This window comes from Sciurus carolinensis, chromosome 1, assembly GCF_902686445.1.
Source record: "Sciurus carolinensis chromosome 1, mSciCar1.2, whole genome shotgun sequence".
Classification (NCBI taxonomy): domain Eukaryota; kingdom Metazoa; phylum Chordata; class Mammalia; order Rodentia; family Sciuridae; genus Sciurus; species Sciurus carolinensis.
The window spans coordinates 107,615,417-107,634,478 of record NC_062213.1 but is presented as its reverse complement, the minus strand read 5'-3'; the positions used below and the strand labels follow the sequence as shown (position 1 = coordinate 107,634,478).

The window sequence follows — 19,062 nt, the reverse complement described above, 5'->3', positions numbered from 1 at the left end:
GTGTGGGAATGTGACAAAATTACAGTCAATGGAATGAGAATGGAAGTGGTACCCACTACTGTGAACCTCCTTCATAAGAAAATATCTCCTTCCAACAGACTGAAACAGAGAAGACCTGCAAGGAAAACTTGGAAGCTGGGTACTAAAGGACTAATTACAGAAAGACAATGGAAACTAGGTATTGAACTATTTGTTTACTTTAGCAAGAAACAAATTTGAGCCATTATTTTTTGTTGATCTATTTGGCAATTAGCTTACCCTAATTAATTCAATATATAAAACATATGCAATGTCCCCATGACAACTTCAGTGGGCACCATTTCCATTGTAATGTATGTAAGGAGCAAGGATGTAGCTCAGAGGTACAGCGCTTACCTAGCATGCTAGAAGCCCTGGGTTCAATTCCCAGTTACTCAAGAACAAAACAAACAAAAACTAATACATTGTAATGTTATGTAAAGGATTTCTTGAAGCACAGTTGAAAGACTCCATGTAAATATATTTGAATATTCTTTGCAGATGTAGTGCAATACTCTGGCTTGGCCAAACTGACTCTGAAAAAAACAAAACAAAGAAAAAAAACAACAACAACAACAAAAAACCCAAATAGCATTTCAAAGAGAACAGATAATTTTTTTTTTCTTTCTTCTTTTTGGTACTAGGGGTTGAATCCAGGGACCCTAAACCACTGAGCCACATTCTCAGACCCTTTTTAATATTTTGTTTAGAGACAGGATTTCACTGAGTTGTTTAGGGCCTCACTAAGTTGCTAAGGCTGGCTTTGAACTTGCAATCCTTCTGCCTCAGCCTCCTGAGCCACTGAGATTACAGGTGTGTACCACCACACCTGGTGAGAACACATGAATTTCAAACAAAACAGATTATTTTCTTGGGGTAAGTTCCTAGAGGTTGAACTTTTAAAATCTTTGACATACATTGCCCAATTGCCCTATGGAAGACCCTTTCCATTTAAAGTGGCAAAGGAAAGCTGGGCTGGGGTGTGGGGTATGGGGGGATGATTGAAAGAGGGAGCCGGGGTTCTTTTTGGTTCTTTGGGTTCTGTGGACCAAGTCAAGTTTTTCTTTTAGAACCAGTAGACTCTACTTTTAGAACCAGTAGATTCCTGTACGCTGTGGTGATTCAGAGCACTGCTGATTCTTCCTCTAATCCAAAACCTTCCTGGAGGTGCCTTGTCACTGGGGTTCTGCCTCCACCAGCGCTGTCGCGGACAAAGTGACAGCCCTGCCGAGGGGCAGCTCCCAGGAGCCTTTCCACATTCAGTCTCTGCAGGACAACAGCACTGTGCGCCCCTGCGGAGTTGCCACAGGGAACATTTTAGGGTGCTGGGCTTGATTTAATGTCATTTCACTCTTTCCATTTCTCCTGGGGGAAGAAAAATGACATTCCAAGCTGGAAGCAGAGTCTGGGAGAGGAGCAGACTTCAGAGGAAGCCCTCTTCCCGGGCCGGCGGGCAGCAGCGGCTGTCTCCCAGATGAGTTCTGCATGTCAAGGATCTCCCTTGGCTTTTGCGGAATGAGCCTGCTAGTTGCTGTCATGATCGGTTAGACTTGTGTTTAGGTTCAGGGAAGGAGACTGGGGAGCGGTTGATCTGTTTACTACTGAGGACTTGGCCTGCTGACTACGTGGGGAAAGCTGCCATATGCTGCTGTTAGGGAGGGAGCTCTCCAGCTCTCTTTAAAACCCACACTGGAAACTCTCTAGATGTTTCCACTCTGAGACTGTGGCCAGGGTGACTCCCAGAAACTGACTTCTGCTGGCGAAGAGGAGAAGCAGGGAGCATGTTTGGGGAGGCTGGGCCGAAAAGTGGCATTTGTAGACCATCTGTGTAGCAGACCCAGAGGGTCCTCAGCCCCTGCAGGGCTTCCTTTGATGCTGTGGGTCTGGCCCAGGGAAGGAGCAAGATCCTCTATATTTAGCATCCCAGATCTTTGCCTTGAGTTCTGTCTCACCCTGGTGGTTTCTCATCTGCTAGACAAGTAACATTTCTGAGTTACTTTGTTTTCCCTGAACTTTTTCCTGCCTCTGCCCAGGAGTCCTGTTCTTGCCACAGTCTAGATCCCCTCAGCCTTGTGCTGGCTCCAGGGCTGGGGGGCGGGGAGGGCAAGCTCACCGGTGGCCTGGACCCATACCAGGCAAGACTTGCTAGGGACAAACCACTGGCCTTTTGTCTCCTCCTCAGAAGCACTCCCTCCTGCCCCTGTGGGCACAACAAAAGGCTCTGGTCTCTGCAGGTCACCACCAAGAAATGTCCCCTGGAGGGAAACCACACTGCCATGGGAAGGGGCTTCTGCCTTCCTCGGCCTTTGGTTCTACTCCAAATCAGCTTAGTAAACAAAAGCTTCTCAGATTCTGCAATTTTCCAAGAATTGCTTGAATTTTGATTTTTCAATGCCCAAATATGCTTTACAAAAAGTTCTTATACCATTTCTAAAGGAAAAACTTTTTTTTTTTTTTTTTTTTTTTTGTACTGGGGATCAAAACCAAGGGTGCTTAACTACTGAGCCACATCTCCAGGCTTTTTAAAAAATATTTTATCCATAGTCTTTCACCTGATGAGACATATGTAAATAAAGATTGCTGGTGTAACTCTTTAGATCTGCTTCTCCATCAGAGAGCAGAGCTTCACCTGACCCTGGCTTTATCTTTAAAAAAAAATTTTTTTTTAAAGTTAGAGACAGGATCTCATTGAGTTGCTCACGATCCTCCTGCCACAGTCTCCCAAGCCACTGGATTACAGGCATGCACCACTGTGCCCAGCAGGACAAAACTTGTTTTAAGTCAGGGTTTTTGTATATGTGTTCTCGGGCATCCTATGAAAAATTTCCTCCTTTAGAAGGTACTGGACTTTACACAAGTTTGAGAAACACTCCACAATGCCTCCAATGATCACAGCTGCCTTGTGGAGCCCTTAATCAGTGGCAAACCCCATGCAGTGGCTCACTTAGTTTCTTCAATAGCGCTATGAGATAGGCATCGCCATCACCATGTCTATTTTGAAGAAAGGAGAATAAAGCTTAGAGGCAAAATGGCTGACCCATGCCACACAGGGTAGAAAGCCATGAAAGAAATGCCAATCTGATCCCAAAGTCCTTACTCTTAGTACAGAGACAAGAACACAATGTGGATATAAAAATTAATTCCAGTCGGGCATGGTGGTACATGCCTGTAACTTGGGAGACTGAGACAGGAGAATCCCAAGTTCACAGCCAGCCTCAGTAACTTAGCAAGGCCCTAAGCAACTTAGTGGGACCCTGACTCTAAAAAAAAAAAAAAAAAAAAAAAAAAAAAAAAAAAAAATTCTTGGTCAGTTAGTTTGTGACCTGGTCAGTGGTAGGGTGGGGGATCTAATGTACACACAGAACCAATAAAGACTGGGCTGTGACAAGTACAGCAACCCAAGTGCAAGCAAGTGCTTGAGAGCAGAGAAAAAGACCAGTGCTAGCTTAATGACTTGGGTGTCAAGAGGGAAAGAAAAGAGCTTGTTCATTTTTAAACTGACATTTAATTGAGTTTCTATTATAGACAAGGAGTTGTGCTGAGCAATAGAGATACTGAGATAAATAAAAGCCACTGTCCTGCCCTCTAAGAAAGGCAGATGGATGAATGAATGGCCAATGAGATTTGCCCTTGATGGGAAGCTCCTGGCTGGCATGTTCTCCTCCCACCTCCATGGTGGTTAGCAGTGCCTGAGCAGTTGGAGAGAGTGGAGACAGCGGATAAGCCCTGCATGCATTTGGAATAAAAAACACAAGAGACGCTGTGGTTGACCCTCGGAATGAGGATCCCTTGCACATTACAGAGCTGGGGGTGTTGCTGGGATAGCAGCAGTGGAAAAGTCAGGGAGGCACGCCTAAGTTCCATTCACAAACTTGTACACTCTGACAGAGAAATGCCCCTCCTGTGGAAGTCTCAATAATGCAAGTTGCAAAAAGCTGAATCTGGTGACACTGGCAGGCAGGGCAGAGGCCTCAGGGAGGCCAGATAGGAAACCACAACAGGACATAAGTATGAAGTGGAACATCTCAGTCATGTTCTTATTGCACTCAGAGTAAGGGCCAAAGGCCACTACAGTGACCCTCCAGGCGGCACATGGGCTGACCCTGTAACTCTGTGACTCCATCTCCCTCAGCCTTCCCAGTTCAGCCACACAAACCCTTGACCATGCCTGTTATACCAACCTCAGGGCCTTTCCGCTCCTCTCTGGAACACTCTTCCTCAGCTACCCATGCGGCCTACTCCCTCATCTCCTTCCAGCCTTTATGTCTCCTTGTCAGTGAAGTGTTCCTAACCATTTTATTTGAAATAGTCCATACCCTCTACTCCCCATGCTACTTCCATGTTTTATTTTTCTCTACCCACCACACCATATCTTTTACTTAAGTGTATTTTCTGTTTCCTTCCAGAAGGATGGAGGCTCCCTGAGGGTAGGACTGTCTCTTGCTCACTGCTGTCTGTAGTAACTACAGCAGTGCCCCACATATAGAAGGTCTTGATAAATATTCAATTAGATATTTGAATTTCAATCTGAAATTCAGTGAACTACTGAATTTCATGGATAAAAGGAAAAATCCACATGGCAAGGTTAGTTGCAGTGGGACTGGGAAAGGGGAGATGTGGGAGGCGTTTAGGGTGCCTGCCAGCAGGTCCTGGGATGGCCACATGCCTGCAGGGGAGAGAGAGTCAAGGGGACTCTCAGGTGTCTGGTTGCAGCATGGGGCTGGTGGAGGGCTGTCCAAGAAGCTAGAAAAGTGGCTTTATACTGGTCAGAGGACCCCTGGGACTTTTCCTGAAGTCATTTCAGAGGCCATGCAAGGGAGAAAGGGGACTGCTGAGCAACCAGGCTCCAGGTATTTCTCTATTTTGCTTTTGGTTTCCTTGTTTTGGTTTACTTTTTACATCACTGAGGTCAGCAATCATAATAGATTATGGTTATTGAGTTCCAGATATTAAGCTAAACCTTTAAAATGGAATGTTCTCAATTTACTTTTGTGACAGCTCTGTGAGGGTGACACTCATGTCATCCTTCTCTTTCTACAGTCCAGGGAACTGAGAAAGAAGAGAGATTAAGTGGCTTGGTTTAGTCACACAGATAGTCAGTGGTGAGCAAGGGTCTAGAGAGAAAACACACAATGTTTAAACAGGTGGAGACAAAGTATCACCTTTGTTACTGAAGAAAACTCCCACATCGACACTGAAGTGGGGTTAAGGACCATGACACTGAGGCCCCACTTCCAGAGGCATGCAAGCCTGGAGGATACAGCCTGGAAGGAAGCGGCTTCTACCCACCTGTTTGTTGGCCAATCAGGAATGAGGGTGGAGTCGGGCCGGAGTTGGCTCAGGTGGACCCACCCCGGGTAGGGCGTCCAGGACTGAAGGAAGAGCTCTCCATCCACCAGATCAAAGGGCAGGAGTGTGCATGAGGCTTTGCACGGGTAGGGACAGTTACTACCAAGGGAGAGCAGGGGCTTCAGGCAGTGAAAACCAACTGCTGAAGGGAAAGGTTTATAAAAATCTGAGACAAAGGATCTAAACTGGGGCAGGGCAGGAAGAATCATCAAGGAGTAATTGGCTCCCAGTGGGGAGGATGCAGATCCATGCCCCATCTGAAGGGCAGCTGCTACCCTGAGCTGGCCAATTTTGCCACCAGGGAATGTAGACTCAGGGATGCCTCATTTCCCAAAATCTTTCAAAAGCCAGAACTCCAAAATTCTGTGTGAAATCCTCTAACTTTTCTATGTTGGCAGAAACTCCCCAAACACTGTGAGGTCCAAACCAATAACCTCTGAGGGCCATTTTTGGCCTGTGGGCCACAATTTTGTCTGGGGACAGGATTCTTAACCTCTTTGGATCTTGAGAATCTGATAAAAAATTTCAGGCATTTTCTGGGGATGAGGAAAGGCCTGAACAAACATAAAAAAAAAAAAAATTGGATATCATTTCTGGGTATCTCTGTGCCTTGAAATGATCCTTTCTAAATTTTATATATATATATATATATATATATATATATATATATATATATATATATAAAACCCCCCTTCCTTTTTTTTTTTTTTTTTTTTTTTTTTTTTGGTACTGAGGATAGAACCCAGGGTATTCTACCACCAAGATAAGATACACACCCAGTCTTTTGTATTTTTTATTTTTTTAGGTAGGGTCTTGCCAAGTTACTAAGGCTGGCCTCAAACTTTTATCTTCCTGCTCAGTCTCCCAAGTAGCTGGGATTACAGGTGGGTACCACCAGGTCTGACTAAGGCACATTTTGTAAAGACAAAAGTGATAAGAACCTCTGGAGAATAGACCTGAGGTCTCATAGGGTCCAAGCTGATCTGGTGAGACTGAGGCATTGTATCTGAAGGAGATGATGGGATCAATCTGTCCACCTCTGTATGTCCTGTTAGTCACGTTCTGTGCTCACCTTTTCTTCTTGGCCTTGACTAATCCCTGCCCCTGAAGCAAGTATGGGCCAGGAAGTTTGGGCAGGGAGGCAGGGAAGAGGCTGGGCCCTGGTCTGGAAGAGGTAAGAAGAGTAGGTATGGAGGGAGTGAGGGACTTGATGGGCACTTTTGAGCTGGAGTTTGAAGGATTGCTAAAATTTAAAAATAGGGAATGAATTGCTTTTCTGCTCTTGGGCAAGGACGAAGGGTGTGGATTTAAAGTTGGAATGCCCTAAATGCCAAGGCTGTCTGCATCGAGGACAGGTATTATATGTGATAGGTTCTCCTGCCAGCCAAACATGTATGCTAGCCAGGTTCCTGAACTTCCACAGGTGGCTGACAGCCCATCTCCAGCTCAGCCTATTAGAGAATATGGGTCTTCCCTTAATTGGTAACAGGGAGGAGCTGAACTCCATGTACTTGTCAGATAACATAACATTGAGCTCCTGGCAACTGAACATTTCCAAAATGCTTGGTTGCAAAAAAAAAAAAGCATCAATGGAGGTAAAGACAGGCATTCCCACCATTCCTCTAGATTCTGCAGGTCTTATCCACAAAGAAGCCAGACATTTTGAGAGTTGGGTACTTGAACACATACTTTTAGTCTCTGGTTGGCTACCTCGTTTGAAGAGGGTTTCTCTGCTGCGCACTGGCCTCTGGAGGCACTTACCGTTAAGAATGTTAAAGATGAGGTTCAATGGATCAGGCAAGTATCTACTTTTTGAATACTCAAATGGCAGCCTCCAAGATGGCCCCAATGATCTTGCCTCCTAGTAAGTCATAACTTTGTGTAGTCACTTCCTACACTGAATAGACCTCACTGTGTAACTAATAGGATGTGGTACATTAATTCTGGTGAATTAATGGAGTGTGACTCTTGAGGTTAGTCACAAAAGAAACTGTGACTTCAGGGGATGGGGTGTAGAGCATTTGCCTAGCATACATGAGGTCCTGGATGATCCCCAGCACTGCCAAAAAAGGATATTGTGTCTTCTACCTTATTCTTTCTTATATTGTCCACTCTGGGGGAAGTCAGTCACCATGTTGTGAGGATGCTCAAGCTACACTGTGGAGAAGTCCATGTGATGAGAAATGGAGGCACCCTATCAACAGCCAGCAACAACTTGCTATCATGTGAGTGTTCTGTCTTGGAAGTGGATCCTCTAACCCTGAATTTTGCAAGCATTTTATTTTTATTTTTATTTATTTTTTTTTTTGGTATAGCTTCTTGTATACCATTTGTTTTTATTTAAAAGCATAGTATTTCTCTTTTTACAGTGACTGTTAGGAGGCTCAGAACTTAACCCATGACCATTTAAAGTGAAGTGTATAGAAATTTATGGGATGCATTTTCACCTTGGATTTATATTATTTCTTCCTTTAACTTTACATTTCCTTCCCAGTCATGATCTCACTTTAAAAAAAAATTTGTTGTAGCCAGGCACAGTGGTGTATACCTGTAATCCCAGTGACTTGGGAAGGCTGAGGCAGGAGGGTCTCAAGTTGGAGCCCAGCCTGAGCAATTCAGCAAGACCCTGTCTCTTAATAAAAAGGGATGGAGATACAGCTCAGTGACAGAGCATCCCTGGCTCAATTCCCAGTACTGAAAAAAAAAATCGTATTATATTGTAGTTAATGTATCCTTGTTTACCACCCCAAACCCCTTTTCGAATGAGGAAGGGCGTGAATACATGAATTTTATCCCACATAGTCAGAAGCTAGAGTATCAAAGAATGGAACACAAGGTAAAACTCTTTTTTTTTTTTTTTTTTTTTTTTTTTTTTGTGGTGCTGGGGATTGAACCCAGGGCCTTGTGCATGCAAGACAGGTACTCTACCAACTGAGCTATATCCCCAGCCCCCAAGGTAAAACTCTTCAGAAGCAGCCAAGAATGAGATGTTGGAAATTTAAAAAAAAAAAAAAAAAAAAAAAAAAAAAAAAAAAGATCTTGCAAACTAAAGGAGCAGCATAAGATAAAAACTGAGAAGTGGATCAAGAACAGTTTTAAACTGTGAAGAAGCCAGGGCAGTTTCCCCATGAATGAGATGGGCTTCTCAGCTTGCTTTGTGGCTCAGCAGAAGCACTGAGTTGGAGTTAGGAGGGATGTGGACCCGTGAGCCATCATGATCGGGGCTTCTTTGCCCACTCAGCCTCTGCTGGCCCCTAGCCCTCCCTCCCTTCTGGCTTTCAGTGTGCCTCAGTGTGCCTCTCTTTATTAGAGGAAGTCTTGGAGAGAGGAAAGGAGGGAAAGAGGAAGAGGAAACAGCTTTCAGGTAAACTTATCAACAGATACTTGTACAAATAACTATTTATGGAGTATCACTTTGGGAAAATTGGAAAATGAATTGCATCCAGGGGCAAAGTGTCTCTGCTTCAGTCCATGTGAATCCTTCATCTGTGACCTGCACTCACTTCTTTGCCTCCTTCCTGAAGGTTCCCTCCCACCCATCCTCCCCTCTTTGCCTATTTCTCGACTCTTCTTTCACAAAACCTTTTCTCTGTATCTGCGGGTGTTGCTTTCATTGTTTGAAAATTCCTTCTTTGATTCTTGTAGTCATGGTTTCATCTTCCTCTTTCTCTTCCTGAAGAGAGTTTTCTGCTCTTCAAACTGCCTCTGCTTGTCTCTGAATCCACTGTAGCAGGGATCTACTTCCTGTTGTTATCTGTGGTCTTTTAGAAATGTCTGTATCTGTATTATTTGTCATATTCATCTCAGTCTTGCATTATTTGTTGATCCCTGCTTTCTCCTTGAAACCTCTCTCTGACTTCCATGACTCATTTCTTTTTCTTTTTCCTTATTTATTTTAAAAGATGGGGGAGGTTCTCCCTCTGTTGTCCAGGTTGGCGCCAAACTCATAGGCTCAAGCAATCTTCCTGCCTCAGCCTCCTGAGTAACTGGGATGACAGGTGTACAGCACACTGTCCAGCTCATTCATTCTCTGGTTTCTTAGTTCTTTCTACAGGTTCCAATTTCTCCACCCATCTCTTAACCGGATGGTTCATCCTTGGCCCTCTTCTCTTTGTGCCCTCAGATCTCCCTGTGACTTTGTGTTGCCGTGCTCCAAATACAAATATTTCCAACCCAGTGCCCTCTTCCAAGTTGTGTGTGTGTATACAACCACCCCCAGCACTCCAAACCTCATCTCTTCCAACTGAGCTCACTTTCTTACCTGCAGCTGTCCTTCCTTCTGGATTTCTTATTCTGGAGAATGGCTAGAACCAAGCCTTGATTTTTGTGGTTGTTTGTTTTTTTTTTTTAATGTTTTATTTGGGGGCTGGGGATATAGCTCAGTTGGTAGAGTGTTTGCCTTGTATCACAAGGCCCTGGGTTCAATCCCCAGCATCAAAAAAAAAAAAAGTTTTATTTGTTGTGTTCTGTTATACATAACACAATGTATTTGACATATCATACATACATGGAGTATAATTCCCCATTTTTGAGGTTGTACAAGATGTGAAGTTACACTGATCATGTATTTATATATGAATATAGGAATGCAACATCAAAATCATTCTACTGTCTTTCTCATTCCCATCCCCTTCTCTTTCCCGGCTCCCTCCAATCAATCTGGTGAACCTCCACTCCTTCCTCCCCTTTGTGTATTATGTGTTAACACCCACATATCAGAGAGGACATCTGGCCTTTGGTTTTTTGGGATTGGCTTATTTCACTTAGCATGAAAGTCTCCAGTTCCATCCATTTATTGGCAAATGCCATAATTTCATTCTTCTTTTGGGCTGAGTATTATTCCATTGTGTATATATACCACATTTTCTTTATCCATTCATCTGTTGAAGGGCACCTAGGTTAGTTCCATAGCTTAGCAATTGTGAATTGAGCCTCTATAAACTTTGATGTGGCTGCATTACTGTAGTATGCTGATTTTAAGTCCTTTGGGTATATACTGAGGAGTGGGATAACTGGGTCAAATGGTGGTTGCATTCCAAGTTTTCTGAGGAATCTCCATACTGCCAAACCTTGGGTTTTGAGTTAGGAACCCAGACATTATCTCTGGTTCTCTCTTGCTCTACCCCACATCTAGTCTGACATCTATCTACATACTCCTGAATTCTCTCTCTTAGGACCTTGCTTTCTTCTTTCCTTTCCCAAAGCCACTACCTCCACTCAGGTCCCCAGGGCTCATACAGCCTCCTAAATGGGCTCCACGCCCTCAAGTTTCCCTCCCTTAATCCATTCTCTACGCTGTGCCCACATGACTGCATGTGATCTTCTCCGGGTTAAATCACATCAGCTTCCTTGCATTCAGGGAAAATCTGAACTCCTCTTGTTGATCTCAAAGGTCCTTCAGTCCGGGCTCCTGCCTGTGTTTCTGGTCCTGCTATGCCATGTGGGCCTGTTCTGAGCCACACCTTCCTTTGTTCTCAGTTCAACAGAACTTGTGGTTTCCTAGGCATGGCATTTCTTTCTTTCTTCTTTAAAAATAACTTTTTCTTTTATTTATTTATTTTTATGTGGTGCTGAGGATCCAAACCAGTGCCCACCCGTGCTAGGCAAGCGCTCCACCACTGAGCCACAATCCCAGTCCTAGGCCTGGCATTTCTGTCCCCACCTTCTTCACCAGACTGACTCTTCCTCTGCTTCCCACACAGCTTGAGCTTCGATCCCCCTCCTTCCTCAGGCTGGGATGGTGCCTCTTCTTGACGTGGCTTTGTCTGGACCTCAATCAGATACTATCTACCATATTGTGTCATTTGCTTTCTTCTCTGTAAACAAAAGGATGTGAGGGCAGGATGTTTGTTTCTAGCTGTATAGTCCCAGGACTTGGTGAAGTTTGGCTTGTTGTAGATGTTAAGCAAATGTTTATCAAATGAATAAATAATTGAACCTCTCGAAGAAAGTATTGTCAACCCTCTCTTACTTCACAAAGATGATGCTTTATAATAATAAACATTTTTCTTGGATCTCAAGTACACAGGGTTGAATGAAGCTACCCGTAGCTCATGTCACGCTGTAACGGTTGGTCCATGCAAGGTCCTGGTCACTATTCATTCACTACTTCATATTATCCTCCATCCTTAGTCCCATTTCTATCCTGATTTACTTAATGTTGAATCTTTAAAAAGCACAAATGATTGCCTTGTGAGCACACGTTTTTAATTTATGTGAATAGTATTGTGTTTTATAGCTCATTTTGTTGCTTGAATTTTCTATTCAAGATCATGCTTTTAAAATCCAACCATATTGCTACATATACATCTAGCTTATTGCTGTTAACTGTTTCAGTGGTCTCCTAAAATGAAACATTTAAATAGTATCTTTGTTTCCAGGATTTTTGTTGTTGGTTTTTGCTTATAAATGTGATTTTCATATTATCAACGTGAGAAAGTCAGGGAAAATCTGAATATCTCCATTTTATAAAGGAGGAAGCTGAGACTCAGATATTAAGTGACTTGCTCATGGTTATTCAGCATTTTTGCAGTATAATTTGAATGTGGCTTCCAGACTTCCAAAACGAAGTTCAGTTCCTGTTGGGGAGCCTCACTCCCCTCTCTGTCTGGGTGTATCAGAGCTGTACCTGGAGAGATGGGAGATCTGAGCCTGCCCTGAGCTGAGGGAAAGGGGCTCCCAGGGCAAGCATCCCTGAGGGTCTCCTGCCAGCATTCCTGCCCCTCAGTGTCAGGTTAACATGATGAGGACTGGGCAGCTGGGGGTGGAAGTGGGGGAGGAGAATACGTAAAGGTCACAGATTCTGGGTAGGGATTCATGTAGACTCTGGGGTGATGGCTGATTCTGTACATTGGACATTTGCCTCTCTTCTCTTCAGTTAGCCATTGGGAGTGACTCTCAGAGAAATGGCCCCTGTCCCCAGAGCCTAGTCTTGTGGACTTTCCCAGCTGCCCACCATCATCACTGAGTGACTCAGGTACAGGTATGAGCTCTGTGTGCTCTGGTAAGTGACATCTGTGTTTGTTTTTCTCAATAATGAAAACTCTAAAAGGACTATCTATGAGTGAACCTCCTAGAAGAAAACAGGTGAGCTCTCTGTAAATCCTACTATTGAGAGAGTTTCCAGGGTTCAGGTCTCTGGCTTTTACCTCTGCCCTCTCCCCATTACTGTAAAAATGCATAATTATGATTATAATCACAACTAGTATTTGTGATTAATTGCATATTGTTTGTCAGGCACCCCTTATTTCATTTAATACTCCCATTTCCAACACATTGTTATCACTGCTATCCCTCCTCCCTACCATTTTTTTTTTTCTCAGTACTAAAGATTGAACCCAGGGGTGCTCTACCACTGAGCTGTATCCCCAGTCATTTTTATTTTTTTCTTTTGAGACAGAGTTTTGCTAATTTCCCAAGGCTGGCCTTGAACTTGTGATCCTCCTGCCCCAGTCTTCTGAGTAGCTGGGATTATAGGCATGAACCATTGCATATGGTCACTATCATTTCTATAGATGAGAAAATTGAGGCTCAGAGAGGAAAAATAACTTCCCCAAGATTACAGAGCAAAATAGTGTCACAATTGTGACTTAGATCTAATCTGGATTTTCTGATCACTGTTGCCATGACTGATACACCCTACCCCACCAAGGGCAGATGTTCAGTTTTTTTGTAGAAGATTCCCAGGTTAGGGCCCCAGACACAGTATGAAGATGATCCTCTAAAAAGACATTGCTCATATTTATTCAGAGAGTTTCCTACCTGGAACAAGGGTATCATCCATTTTTTAGCAACTATGCCCTGAGCCCCTGCTGGGTATGCAGCCAGTTCTGTGTGAGAAACTTCCAGGTCTCCTGTCTTCAGAGCAACAAAGCCATTTCCCAGTGACTCACAGATGACTAATTAAAATGCACACTTTTCTGGGCTCAGTGGTTAATTCCTTCCCAAACTGGGTAGAATTGCTGCAAGATGAAAAGAAAACAGACAACAGGAGAGGGGGACAAAAGAGCAGAAGGGAAGAAAAGGGAGGGAAACAGAGGGAAAGAAAGAGGGAGGGAGGGAAGAAAGGAAGAGGGGGAAAGAAGGAAGAAGGAAAGCCCGTCTACTTTGCTTAAGGAAAACAGGTAGATTTTCCAAGTTTCTAACAAATTTATATTTGCTAGCATTTTATAATATATGCTATGTCAGTTATGTGATCCCATTAAGCCACATAAAGACCTTGCATTTTAAGTAAAATATCACTATAAAGCTTTACAAATGAGGAAACTGAAATTCTGGAAAGTTGGGGACCATTTAACCTTGGACAAAACCTAGAAGAACTGTAATGAACTGGAATTTTGTCACCCAACTAACCTGGATTCATGCTACCTGTGTTTTAGCAACATGGTCTTCCTCTCGTTACTGAACATCTCAGAGCCTTGGATTCCTCTTCCGTTGGATGAGGATGATATCAGCACCAATCCTTTAGGGTTATTTTGGGGATTAAATATGATAATACATTGTACACAGAAAGGGCTTAATAAATGCTAACTATCTTGTTTCTGTATTATTGTTATCACTGCCACTACTATTACTAAGTATCTGGCAGTACTCATTCTTAAAACAGTATATATCCAACAAATATTAGTCCCCTGCACACAATCCCACATCCCCACTTTCCTAAGGTAGTGGAGCCAGTAATTGTTGGGTGCAGGCTGGCCATGGCATTGAACTTGATTGCCAGTACTCCTCCATACCCTATTGCTACCCAGCCCTCTATTTAGCACCTTAAAAATGCAACCAGACCATATTGTATGCCTCCATAACTCTAAGATTCTCTCTACTTCAAAAAGGATATTTAGATATCTGAAGATCAATTGTTCAGAATATTTAATTATCTTCTACTCCTTTGGGAAGGACTTGCGATACATCTGTATTCTAACCCAGGATCCCAGGAGATGATGTTTCTTCTAATTATTTTTAAGTTTTAGTAGACAATCAATTCTGTACGCACAACACACTAAGAAGCCTGAAATAATGGGCACAGTTTAGCACTGAAATTAATCTTAAAGCAAAGTTAATCAACACGTAATCATCTTTGTGCTACAGGGTAATTAGGTATAAATGAAAACTATTTGTGTAAATGAAAATAATCAGTAATATTTTGTGCAATCAAACCAAGCACTTGCAGAGACTTCTAGGGGAGAGAAGTGATCCTGAACGTGGGTGGGTAATACAATCAAAGCTACCAGTATCTCTAAATTGCTTGCAAAAGGAATCGGCCACAGAGTGCCTTAAGATGCTGACTTACAACAGTGCCTAGCAGTTGTGAATGTTCAATAAATGCTAGCTCCTTCTCTTCCATGTCCATTTCCTCTCTGTCTTCACTCTTCCTCTCCCCACTGTTGTTATTATTGGTATTATTATATCTTAGCCTTAACTAAATTGGCCACAGGACCATTCCCTCAGTTCCCAGTATTTGAGAGTAAATGTTACAGTTTGGATGTGGGGTGGCCCCCCAAAACTCACGTGTAAGACAATGCAAGAAAGTTTAGGTTATGAGAGCCTAGACCTACTCAGTGCATCAGTCCCCTTAGGGATTAACTGGGTGGTAACTGTGGGCAACTAGGGTGTGGCTGGAGAAGGGGGATTGATGGAGTATGCCATTGGGGGTTTTATTTTATCCACAGTGAGGGGAGCAGTCTCTTCGCTTCTTTGTTGCCACATTCTGAGCCTCTTTCCCCTACCACACCCTTCCACCATGATGTGCTGCCTCACCTCGGGCCCAGAGCACTGGAGTTAGCCAGCCATCTATGGTCTCAGACCTCTAAAACCATGAGCCCCAAACAACCACTTTCTCCTCTAATTGTTCTCCTTAGGTCTTTTGGTCATGGCAGTCAAAATCTGACTAAAACAGCAAGTAATTAGGAATTAAGGGTTTGGAGACCCCCATTCAGGCATCTGGAAAAAAGAAAAAAAAAAAAAAACTATTTTGAAAAATGAATTTTAGGATTCATTAGCAAGTCCTAATAACAAATAATACTGTTGTGGTTTAGATGTGGTGTCCCCCAAAAGCTCACATGTGAGACAATGCAAGAAATTTTGGAGGAGAAATGATTGGGTGATAGCCTTAACCCAATCAGTGAATTAATCTCTGATGGGATTAACTGAGTGGTAACTGAAGTGGTGGGGTATGGATGGAGGAAGTAGGAATTGGGGTGTGGCTTTGGGTATATATTTGTATCTGGTGGGTGGAATCTCTGCTTTCTGATCATCATGTGAGCTGCTTCCCTCCACCATACTCTTCTGCCATGATGTTCAGCCTTACCTTGAATCCCATGTAATGGAACCTGCTATCTATGGATTGAGACCTCTGAGGCCACAAGCCCTCAAATAAACTTTTCCTCTTCTATAATTGTTCTGGTCAGATCTTTTAGTCATAGCAGTGAAAAAACTGACTAAAACAAATAAATACTTTCTCAGGTAAGAAAAGCAACAAATAAAGGACCCAGAGTATGGTCACTTTTAACAACTTGGAGGTTAACAAAGTTCAAGGGAACAGGACAGCAGTCACAGAGTAATGTCCACACAGGGTAATGATGTGGTTTAGATACTTTGGAGTATTGCTGGTTTGCCCTCAGTAACCCCTTTGCCTGAGAGTTCCCCTTGCCTTGCTCTGTGTGCTCATTGGGATGGTTTCCCGGTGTGTGTCAGTGTCTGGATCCGTGAGTGGATTGGATCAGGAATGGACACTTGACTCCAGCTGAGCCAATCACATTCTTTCTCATCGGAACCTGGGGTTGTGATTCAGCAAGAGTGAGGTCCCATGTGTACCTAGAACTGAGAACATTTGAACTTGAGAGCTGAATGGTTGCTATCAGGTAGAGAAAAGCAGAAAAAGGTAGTCTGCAGAGAGAAACATGAAATAGAGGTGCAGAGAGAAGCAGAGATGAAAATCAATGTGATTCTAGATTGAAAGATAAGAAATAACTGATTGGCTTCCTATGCGTTTTCTAACTCCTTGCTTAAATCTTTCCTGAGACACATATCCTCCCTTATCTGTGAGATACTCTTATATCCATGTAATTCATTTTCCCATTTTGTTTAAGCTAACTCAAATGGACTTTTGTTATTTGCAACCAAAATACCTTAACCAAAACACAGTGATAATCTGATTGCTTTCTCAATGCCTTTTACAAAACAAAGAGGAATTTTGAAGGTTTTGTTGGGAGGTAGTATTGTCCATAATAGATTGTTTATTCCTTCTTAGAGATTAATGCCAAGCTAACTTAACCTTCCTTAAATAATTTTTCTTCTTCTGCTTCCTGATTTGGAATAATTAGTCCAGAATGGGAATGGGTGATTAGGGAGGGGCCAGGAGACAAACCACAGGATAGAGACTTTTGTCCCGTGTGATGTTATATTGTCAGAATAGCAGTAATTGTGTCCAGAACTTGTCATCTAAGGCTTGGTTTCCTTTCAGCTGACTCTGCTTCCTGCAGACTTTCCAAGGGCCTCAAGGAACCTATTGCCACAGTTCTTACTGCTGGACATGAACAAGCTGCCCAGTGGATTTTGAGTTGGAAACAGGTCTTGAAAGGCTTTAAAGTCAGTGGGCCACAAATCTTCATCATGTCAACTTAGGGCCTGACTTCCTTAACAAGACTCCAAAAGCACAAGAAGTAAAATTGAGAATTAATAAATGGGATGGATTCAAACTAAAATCTTCTTCTCAACGAAGGACACAACTACATATAGAGAGAGCCTGCAGAATGGGAGAAAATCTTTACCACACACACTTCATATAGAGCATTAATCTCCAGAATATATAAAGAACTCAAAAAACTTAACACCAAAAAAAAAAAAAAAAAAAAAAAAAAAAAAAAAAAAATCAATAAATGGGCTAAGGAACTGAAGAGACACTTCACAGAAGAAAAAATACAATTGATCAACAAACATATGAAAAAATGTTCATCATCTCTAATTAGAGAAATGCAAATCAAAACTACTCTAAGATTTCATTTCATTCAAGTTAGAATGGCAATTATCAAGAATACAAGCAATAATAAGTATTGGTAAAGATGTGGGAGAAAAGGTACACTCATACATTGCTGGTAGGACTACAGATTGGTGCAACTACTCTGGAATGCAGTATGGAGATTCCTCAGAAAACTTGGAATGGAACCACCATTTGACCCAGCTATCCCACTCCTCAGATTATACCCAAAGGACTTAAAATCAATATACCATATTGATGCAGCCACATCAATATTTATAGCAGCTCAATTCACAATAGGTAAACTATGGAACCAACCTAGATGTCCTTCAATAGATGAATGGATAAAGAAAATGTGGTACATATACACAATGGAATATTCTCAGCCTTAAAGAAGAGTGAAATTATGGCATTTGCAGGCAAATGGATGGAACTAGAAACTCTCATGCTAAGTGAAATAAACCAATCCCCAAAAATCAAAGGCTGAATGTTTTCTCTGATAAGCAGATACTGAACCATAGTGGAGGGAGGGGAGGTAGGGAAGAATGAAGGCACTTTGGATTATGCAGAGGGGAGTGAGGAGAGGGGTGGGGCAGTGGGGATGGGAAGAACGGTATGAGGTAGACATTATTACCCTATATACATGTATTATTACACTACTGGTGTGACTCAGCACTATGTACAGCCAGAGGAATGAGAAGTTGTGCTCCATTTGTGTACAATGTGTCAAAATGCATTCTACTGTTACTTATAACCAATTAGAACATATTTTTTAAAAAGTCAGTGAGCCAGTGGAAGAAGAGAACTGAGGGGAATGGAGAAATCAACTTCCAGGTAATACAAATCGACTTCCATTTTTTACAAACAGATGCAATGCATCTGAGAATAACACCAAATAGACTTAATTAAAAAAATTCGTCCTTAGTTTTTTTTCTTTGTCTCCCAAGGCAGAAAAAACTCATTTTCCTAAGCAGTACAGAGTGGTACGAGATGCAGAATGACTAGCAAGGGGCTACAAATGTGTTTTCTGTGTTGGAAGTAATTAAAAATCCAGGAAGCATTTACATAGCTGAGCTCAGTTAGCCAGTCAGGTCTCAAGTTTGAGGCAGGTCAACACTTCATGCACATGGTGGATGACTGTATCTTGATGAAAAGAGACACCCTCTACAGAACAGAAATGGAGGGCACATTGGTGAGTCTTATCAATGCACACCAATCACCCAGAAAATTCTATATCCAAGAAGAACGGAATTTCTAGAAGAAAGGTTTATCTGATCATCCAACCAGTAAGTACGTGGTGAATATTTACTTGGGTCACAGTGCTGTGACCTGGGAATGGTGAAAGACACCAGAGAGACAACAAAAACACAAACCCTGGTTTGAGAACCTTAAGGCTTCATCCAGGCAGTCAGGCAGCCTTTATGAAGCTCCTGTTCTGTGCTAGATTCTATTCTGGGCACTGGAATAAAGCAATGAACCAAGACACATGAAGCCCCTGAACTCATGGAGTTTAATATTTTTTTCTTAATAGGGATTGAATCCAGGGGCGCTTAATCACTGAGCCATATCCCGAGCCCGTTTTATTTTTTATTTTGAGACAGGGTCTTGCTAAGTTGCTCAGGGTCTTTCTAAGTTGCTGAGGTTGGTGTCGAACTTGCGATCCTCCAGCCTCAACTTCCCAAGCCACTGAGATTACAGGCGTGCATCACCATGCCTGGCTC

The 19,062-nt window shown here is 42.6% G+C and overlaps 1 long non-coding RNA gene across 1 annotated transcript; it reads left to right on the top strand.

The window, feature by feature from the left end:
• Positions 1-7,534: 7,534 nt before the first annotated feature.
• Positions 7,535-17,190, top strand: LOC124962782 (uncharacterized). Its single transcript, XR_007104592.1, has 3 exons — positions 7,535-7,592; positions 12,245-12,349; positions 16,829-17,190. It is a non-coding gene; the product is annotated as an uncharacterized LOC124962782 (long non-coding RNA).
• Positions 17,191-19,062: the final 1,872 nt, after the last annotated feature.